Source organism: Capra hircus, chromosome 19 (genome assembly GCF_001704415.2).
Source record: "Capra hircus breed San Clemente chromosome 19, ASM170441v1, whole genome shotgun sequence".
Taxonomy (NCBI): Eukaryota; Metazoa; Chordata; class Mammalia; order Artiodactyla; family Bovidae; genus Capra; species Capra hircus.
The window spans coordinates 26,652,277-26,660,967 of record NC_030826.1 but is presented as its reverse complement, the minus strand read 5'-3'; positions in this window follow the sequence as shown (position 1 = coordinate 26,660,967).

The window sequence follows — 8,691 nt, the reverse complement described above, 5'->3', positions numbered from 1 at the left end:
CGGCTCTTTATGACCCATTGGATGGTAGCCTGGCAGGCTCTTTGGATTTCCCAGGCAAGAATACTAGAGTGGGTTGCCATTTCCTTCTCCAGGGGGTTCTCCCCAACCCAGGGATTGAATCCACGTCTCCTGTGTCTCTTGCATGGCAGACAGATTCTTTACCTGCTGAACCATCAGGGAGTAGGAAAAGGACAAATACTTGAAACTTCATGTGGACTGGTTATTTGGAACTGGGAAGTGTAGGATTCAAAGAAGAGGGAGGGAGAGGGTCTCGAAGAGAGAGCTCAAGTGTTGGACAGCTGTCCCTGACACTTAATCTTTTTTTTTACGCTCCCCTACCTATGAAGCTTTATATTTTTATTTGCTTATTTGTTTGGTAATTTGCTGTTTAATTTTTTTAATATTTTATTTTTTATTTTTTGAATTATGGAAGTATGATAACACAGTTATAGGAGACTTGGAAAATACAGAACAAAGTTATATATAGTTTTACTATATACTACAAATTATTTTTATAAGTATTTAAAGATTTTTAATTGGAGTTTCAATATCAAGCTCTCAAAAATTAATAAACTGAATAGACAGAAAAGTAAAAGACTCTAGCAGACCTGAAAAGCACTATGAACCAATTCAACATAATTAATAGTTATACAGTTTTCACATAACAGTAAGATATAAATTCCATTCAAGTTCCCATAGGCTGTAAACCAGGAGACACTGGAACATATCCAGGGATATAAAATAAGGCTTGATACCTAATCTTTTTTTTTCTTTTAACCACCATAGCTTTATTTAACACCTCCTTCATGTTAAACAATTACCATTTATTGCAGTGTGGACATTTAACATTTACTGTCTTAGCAACCTTCAACTACATATATAGTATTATTAACTATAATAATTGTGCTGTACTTTAGATTCCCAGAACTTATTCCTCTTAAAACTAGAAGCATGTACCCTTTCACCATTGTCTCCCCCTCCCCCACCAAGCCCTGGTAACCAACGCTCTATGTTTAACACCTAATCTTAAAGCACACAGGCCAGAGATGGGCACAGAGGGGCCCCTGGATGGCACTGGTGGGGCTGGCATGGGGTGGGGGTGGAGCCAGTGTGGCTGGGGCCACAGAATCTGCCCTGAGGGCTTCACTGCAAAAGAGGTTTCAAAGAACACCCCTGCTCCACTGAACATCCCTGTTCCAAAGAACACCCCTGTCAGTCTGGGAACTGTGAACTGGGCTGGCAAAGGCCAGTAAAAAAGTTTGCTAAGAGAAGCAGGATTGAAAAGACCCCAGACTGACCTAGATGGCTCTCCAGTAAAGGGTGTCTCCAACAGTCTCCACAGTGGGTAAACTGCACTTTCCAAGATCACTATGACCAACCTTAAATGAGTCTTGAAGCGATTAGGTTTTTTGGTTTTATTTTTATTTACAAAAGTGGTATAAACTAGTAGTAAAAAATGTTTTGCATACACGCACACACACACCGCGTGTCCTCCCCTTACCACTCCTACTTCTACTCAGAGTTAACCATTTCATGGATATTGTATTAGTCAAGGGTCTCCACAGAAACAGAACCAATGGGATCTTGGTGTACCAATAGGAGATATATTGGCTCATGGGGGTATGGATAAGTTCTGCAGATGAGTCGGTGATCTGGAAACCTCCAGAATCCATCAGAGTAAGATGCAGTCTGAATCTAAAGGCTCAAGACCCAGGAAGAATCAATGTCTCCACCTGAATCTGCAGGTAGGAAAACAACCGATGTTGCCGGAGTCCAGCTCCAGCAGCCAGGGATTCGGCCTGAAGGGCTGGGCAGTGTCGGCGAGAGAAACTGAGGCAGCCTCTCAGTTTTCTTGGACTGCCTGTTTATTTCAAGCTTATGATTCTCTTTTATACTTTTACAAAAGCATTAGGTCAGAGGTTTGATATTTTTAGTTCCCATTGACCCAGATTTATTTTTCTCCAAAAATCACTGTTGCCCCTCAAAAGGAGTTCCTTCCTCAGCGATTCCCTTATCTACTTCTTCTCATGTGTCCTTGTGAATACACTGTGACTCATGTTAATGTCTGGGCTGCACACCACATTCCTCAGTTTATTTATCTTTCTAAGCCCTGTTTGCCCCTAGTATCCTAAGTTCACTATTTCTTAGAAAGGGCTTCTAGCTAGTAATATCTCTAAAGTCCCTAATTTTTATAAGCTATAGTAGAATATTGTAACATTACAGCAATCCTGAAATCTTTAGCTTCTAACTATTTCAATTATTCCTAAGCCCTAAATTCAGCAAACTCCTTTGCCATAAACACTTTTCTCACAAAAAGGCTTCAGATAGGAATTCCTCCCATGGTCTCAAGCTGCGGCCTCTGTGCTCACCCTGGAACACTTTTTTGTAAAAGTCCTTGAACAAATGTCAGTGATTAACTTTATGAATTATTCTTTGAGCACAGCTGCAGAAGGCTTTATGCCTTCTCCTGTGCCTCTCAAAAACAATAAGCACCTTAACAGTCTCTTCAGTCAACTCAGCTGAGGAAAGGAAAAAACAAGTCAGAATCACAAAATCTAACTCCTTCATTCCAGGTCCATGCCTACGGAACAAAGGGAGGGGTTTAGGGCCGTGCCTCTATTTTGTCAGTAATGTGGCTCCCGACACAATGTCCCAGTTTGGAGAGGGCCAGACAGGAAGAACTCTCTCTTACCTTAAGAGGACGGGCCTTCTTGATTTATTCAGGGCTTCAGTGGTGTGGATGAAGCCAGCCCATGTTAGGGAGAGTAATCTGCTTTCCCAATTCAAATGTTCATCTTGAAAGGTTGTTGTTGAATCACGACGCCGGGATTCTTGGCCCCTGGAGGAGAAGAATTCAATCCGGGGCCAGAGACGAGGCTTGATTGCTCAGAGCTTTTGTGTAATAAAGTTTTATTAAAGTATAAAGGAGATAGAGAAAGATTCTGACATAGGCACTAGAAGGGGACAGAAAAAGTACCCCCTTGTTAGTGTGAGCAATGAAGTTATATACTCTCCAGTGAATCCAAAGAATGTCTGGAGGTTGTAAAGACCTCACCAGACCTACTCCCATAATTTACATTTTAAGATAACAGAATTAGCCAGAAGTTTTAATCCAGAGACTGTCCTCAGGCAGAATACATTGTTGTTATATAATCCTAAGGAATGTAGAGAAGGAAAAAAATTTGTCCTTTCTTCCTCCTTGAGAATTCCAGACCCCTCTCTCCTTGGGGACCCCTAGACTTCTTATCAACCTGCCTAGGAAATGACTGTCAATCTCATCCCCAAACACCCTCACAGACACACCCAGAATAATGTTGGACCCACCATCTGTGACCCAGTCAAGCTGACACATAAAAATGAACCATTTCAGGGTTTCTGTAGGGAGTTTCCTGCGTGTTGTGCCCATATGCAATACCACGTATCGTGACGTAGTTAGCTTTTTTCACTTTTCCGTGTCCTATGGACATTGATCCAGTCTATGCTGTTCCCTGAGAGGTTTTACTCCATTGAATTTAGCTGGGCTAGAGAATTCCAAAATATAGATGTGGCGCTGCTGCTGCTGCTGCTGCTAAGTCGCTTCAGTCGTGTCCGACTCTGTGTGACCCCAGAGACTGCAGCCCACCAGGCTCCGCGGTCCCTGGGATTCTCCAGGCAAGAACACTGGAGTGGGTTGCCATTTCCTTCTCCAATGCATGAAAGTGAAAAGTGAAAGTGAAGTCGCTCAGTCGTGTCAGACTCTTAGCGACCCCACCAGGCTCCTCCATCCATGGGATTTTCCAGGCAAGAGTACTGGAGTGGGCTGCCATTGCCTTCTCCGATAGATGTGCCAGATGTTATTAAATCATCCTCTGTGGTGGGCAAGTAGTTGCTGTTTTTGTTTTCACATCTGATACTTCAAGCAATTTTTGCATCTAAGCTTGTTCTGGGTCAAGACTTCCCAATTTGCAGTTGCAAATTTTTCTAGGACTTCTCCTTCAAAATGTATATAATTGTCATTGAATTTAAAAACTTATGACAGAAATAATACATACAATTTACAGTCTTGTAGGGCTAGAAGCAGTTACCAGACCCTGTTTTTTTTTTCTTCAGCCATTCCTGCTGTTCTGAGAAACCACCTTCAGTATTTTAGTTATTTCCCTTAGACATTTGTACTTTCAAATAACACACACAAATTGATATCTCTTTATTTATCAATTGTAGACATTATCCAGTCACTTTTTATCTTGTAGATAGGTAAAATTTTCCAATTTAGTCTATAACAGGTTTTACTTGAATCCTAATTCAGAATCTGTGTCGGTTAGGGCTGTGGCAATAATGTTAATCGCTGAGCCAAGCAGTATAATATGCTTACGTTTCCTTTTCTGAACAACATTTGTTTCTTCTGAAGTGAATACTTAAAAATCTTGCTTCAGATTCTGTGAATCAATTACTAAGTCTTTCTTAACTGTAAAAAGCCTGACAACGTAATTTTCTGCACACGTGATCTGGTCATGTCTCCAGCACTTCAGCTGTACTCTTTTCCAAGAACCATCAGGGCGAATCCAAGTTTTACAGGGCATGAAATGCACACAATTTGGGGCGCCCTCCTTAGGAAAAGATGCAAAATTATGAATACAAAATTAAGCATAAAATGTACTATTTCCTTAAATTAGAAAAGAAAACACAAAAGCTGAAAGCTACTACGAACATCACAAAATCCAGACAACTGATATAACATTTTTAAAGACCTTCCAACACACCTGTGAAATCCATTCTCCCCGCCTCCCCCGCTTTTTGGCTGCGTACTTATTATTTCCTTCTGCCTGTGACAAAGGTATTGTAAGGAGATTTTCAGAAGAGAAAGATCATTGAGGGTTTCCTCCAGCATGTTTCTTCTTTACTACTGATGCCAGTGCTTGAGGGAGGCTCATGGCTCACCTTCATTCACCCCCAAGGGAGTCTACACAATGGGTGCCAACAGTACCCCCAAAAGCCATGACTGGGTAGGTGGGCCAACCCTAAGGATAAATTGACTGTAAAGCAAATAACAAGGTCCCTCTCCACTCAAGCCAAACCTGTTTTTCCAACCCAATTTCTTGCTTGGATTAAAAAAAATGCCCCCTGACACAGAGGAAGATGTGAAGGAGGGGAAACTGAAGTGGAAAGTGATGGTAGTCATCCTAACTGATTATATTATATATATAATATACATTATTATATATATTATATTGTCCTTTGGACGGCAAGGAGATCAAACCAGTCAATCCTAAAGGAAATCAACCCTGAATCTTCATTGGAAGGACGAATGCTGAAGCTGAAGCTCCAATCTTTTGGCAACCTGATGCGAAGAGCTGACTCACTGGAAAAGACCCTGATGTTGGGAAGGATTGAGGGCAAGAGGAGAAGGGGGCAACAGAGGATGAGATGGTTGGATGGCATCACTGACTCAATGGACATGAGTTTGAGCAAACTCTGGGAGATAATGAAGGACAGGGAAGCCTGGTGTGCTGTAGTCCATAGGGTTGCAAAGAACTGACTATTATATATGTTGTTGTGGTTGTTCAGTGGCTAAGTCAATAATCAGTTAGTCATTTTCATAATTATATAAAAACAACTGTGATCATGGCCTCAGAGACGTTGTGAGGGGCCTCCAGCTGGCCCCTTGCGTTCAAGCCCCCATAGACTTCCTCTGGACCCACTTCTGTAACTTTGGCCCCCTCTTCCGTTCCCCTCCCCCTGCCAGCAGTTTTCCTGGGACTTCCCAGTCGTCCTGAGAAATACCTGGACTGCCTCTTTCTTCTGGGCTGGATCCTCTCTTCCCTGGATCCATGTGCTCTTTCTTGGTTTATTCCTCTGTTCTGTTGAAGCATCCCTTCCAGTAGCTTCCTGGGAAAGGAATGCACTCTTTTGGGATAGAAGAGTGGGACTGATCATTTGTGGGAATATGGAATTCTAGGTTGAAAATGATCTGTCACCATTTCCCACGTTTTCCACTTGCAATGTGCTGCAGCGAGAGCTGACCCTATACTAGGCCTGATCTCTTGGACAGGAAATTCCTCCCCCACTTTGTGATGTTCCCTTTATCCCACGGGTCTGAAAATCACCACTGAAGCCTCAGTGGGGGTCTCACAGTCATTATACTCAGCTCTCTCCAGGCTTCTTTCATCTGGGAGAGAGGAAAGATATGGTGTAAGGGATGCGTGGCTGAGAGCCAGGCGCTTGGTGGTCCTTGCGGCCATCGTGAAGGTACTGATGCTATTTCCTCGAGTTCTGCTCCTGTGTCCCATGCTGTGCTCTGCCCTGCCCATTGTCATTGGGGTTCCTATGAAAACCTCCAGAGAGGTTTGTCCACATCCCCACCTGCATTTGGTTGCTATCACTATTTTTTAATCCCAGCGGTGCCTCCGGAGGTGTCAATTGCTTTGAGCTTTCCAGGTGGTGCTAGTGGTAAAGAACCTGTCGGCCAATGCAGGAGATTTGAAAGATGTGGATTCAATCTTGGGGTCTGGAAGATCCCCTGAAGAAGGAAATGGCAACCCAATCCAATACTCTTGCCTAGAGAATCCCATGGACAGAGGAGCCTCATGAGCTACAGTCCATGGGGTCACACAGTCAGACACAACTGAGGTAACTTAGCATGCACACACTATTTTTAAAAAGAATTTTAACCATTCTGATAGGTGTCAGGTAATATATTACTGTGGTTTTAGTTTGCAATTATCTGATGACTAATTTCATTATAGGGGACTGGAATGTAAAAGTAGGAAGTCAAGGAACACCTGGAGTAACAGGCAAATTTGGCCTTGGAATACGAAATGAAGCAGGACAAAGTCTAATAGAGTTTTGCCAAGAGAACGCACTGGTCATAGCAAACACCCTCTTCCAACAACACAAGAGAAGACTCTATACATGGACATCACCAGATGGTCAACACCAAAATCAGATTGATTATATTCTTTGTAACCAAAGATGGAGAAGCTCTATACAGTCAGCAAAAACAAGACCAGGAGCTGACTGTGGCTCAGATCATGAACTCCTTATTGCCAAATTCAGACTTAAATTGAAGAAAGTAGGGAAAACCACTTCAGGTATGACCATTCAGTTCAGTTCAGTTCAGTTCAGTCGTTCAGTCGTGTCCGACTCTTTGTGACCCCATGAATCGCAGCATGCCAGGCCTCCTGTCCATCACCAACTCCTGGAATTCACTCAAACTCACGTCCATTGAGTCTGTGATGCCATCCAGCCATCTCATCCTCTGTCGTCCCCTTCTCCTCCTGTCCCCAATCCCTTCCAGCATCAGAGTCTTTTCCAATGAGTCAACTCTTCGCATGAGGTGGCCAAAGTACTGGAGCTTCAGCTTTAGCATCATTTCTTCCAAAGAAATCCCAGGGCTGATCTCCTTCAGAATGGACTGGTTGGATCTCCTTGCAGTCCAAGGGACTCTCAAGAGTCTTCTCCAACACCACAGTTCAAAAGCATCAATTCTTTGGCGCTCAGCTTTCTTCACAGTCCAACTCTCACATCCATACATGATCACTGGAATAACCATAGCCTTGACTAGATGGACCTTAGTCGGCAAAGTAATGTCTCTGCTTTTGAATATACTATCTAGGTTGGTCATAATTTTTCTTCCAAGGAGTAAGCCTCTTAATTTCATGGCTGCAGTTACCATCTGCAGTGATTTTGGAGCCCCCCAAAATAAAGTCTGCCACTGTTTCCACTGTTTCCCCATCTATTTCCCAAGAAGTGATGGGACCGGATGCCATGATCTTCGTTTTCTGAATGTTGAGCTTTAAGCCAACTTTTTCACTCTCCGCTTTCACTTTCATCAAGAGGCTTTTTAGCTCCTCTTCACTTTCTGCCATAAGGGTGGTGTCATCTGCATATCTGAAGTTATTGATATTTCTCCTGGCAATCTTGATTCCAGCTTGTGTTTTTTCCAGTCCAGCATTTCTCATGATGTACTCTGCATAGAAGTTAAGTAAGCAGGGTGACAATATACAGCCTTGACGTCCTCCTTTTCCTATTTGGAACCAGTCGGTTGTTCCATGTCCAGTTCTAATTGTTGCTTCCTGACCTGCATACAGATTTCTCAAGAGGCAGGTTAGGTGGTCTGGTATTCCCATCTCTTTCAGAATTTTCCACAGTTTCTTGTGATCCACACAGTCAAAGGCTTTGGCATAGTCAATAAAGCAGAAATAGATGTTTTTCAGGTATGACCTAAATCAAATTCCTTATATTATACAGTGGAAGTGAGAAATAGATTTAAGGGACTAGATCCGATAGACAGACTGCCTGATGAACTATGGACAGAGGTTTGTGACATTGTTCAGGAGACAGGGATCAAGACCATCCCCATGGAAAAGAAATGCAAAAAGCAAAATGGCTGTCTGAGGAGGCCTTACAAATAGCTGTGAAAAGAAGAGAAGCAAAAAGCAAAGGAGAAAAGGAAAGATATAAGCATCTGAATGCAGAGTTCCAGAGAATAGCAAGGAGAGATAAGAAAGCCTTCCTCAGTGATGAATGCAAAGAAATAAAGGAAAACAACAGTATGGGAAAGACTAGAAATCGTGTCAAGAAAGTCAGAGATACCAAGGGAACATTTCATGCAAAGATGGGCTCTATAAAGGACAGAAATGATATGGACCTAACAGAAGCAGAAGATATTAAGAAGAGGTGGCAAGAATACACAGAAGAACTGTACAAAAAAGA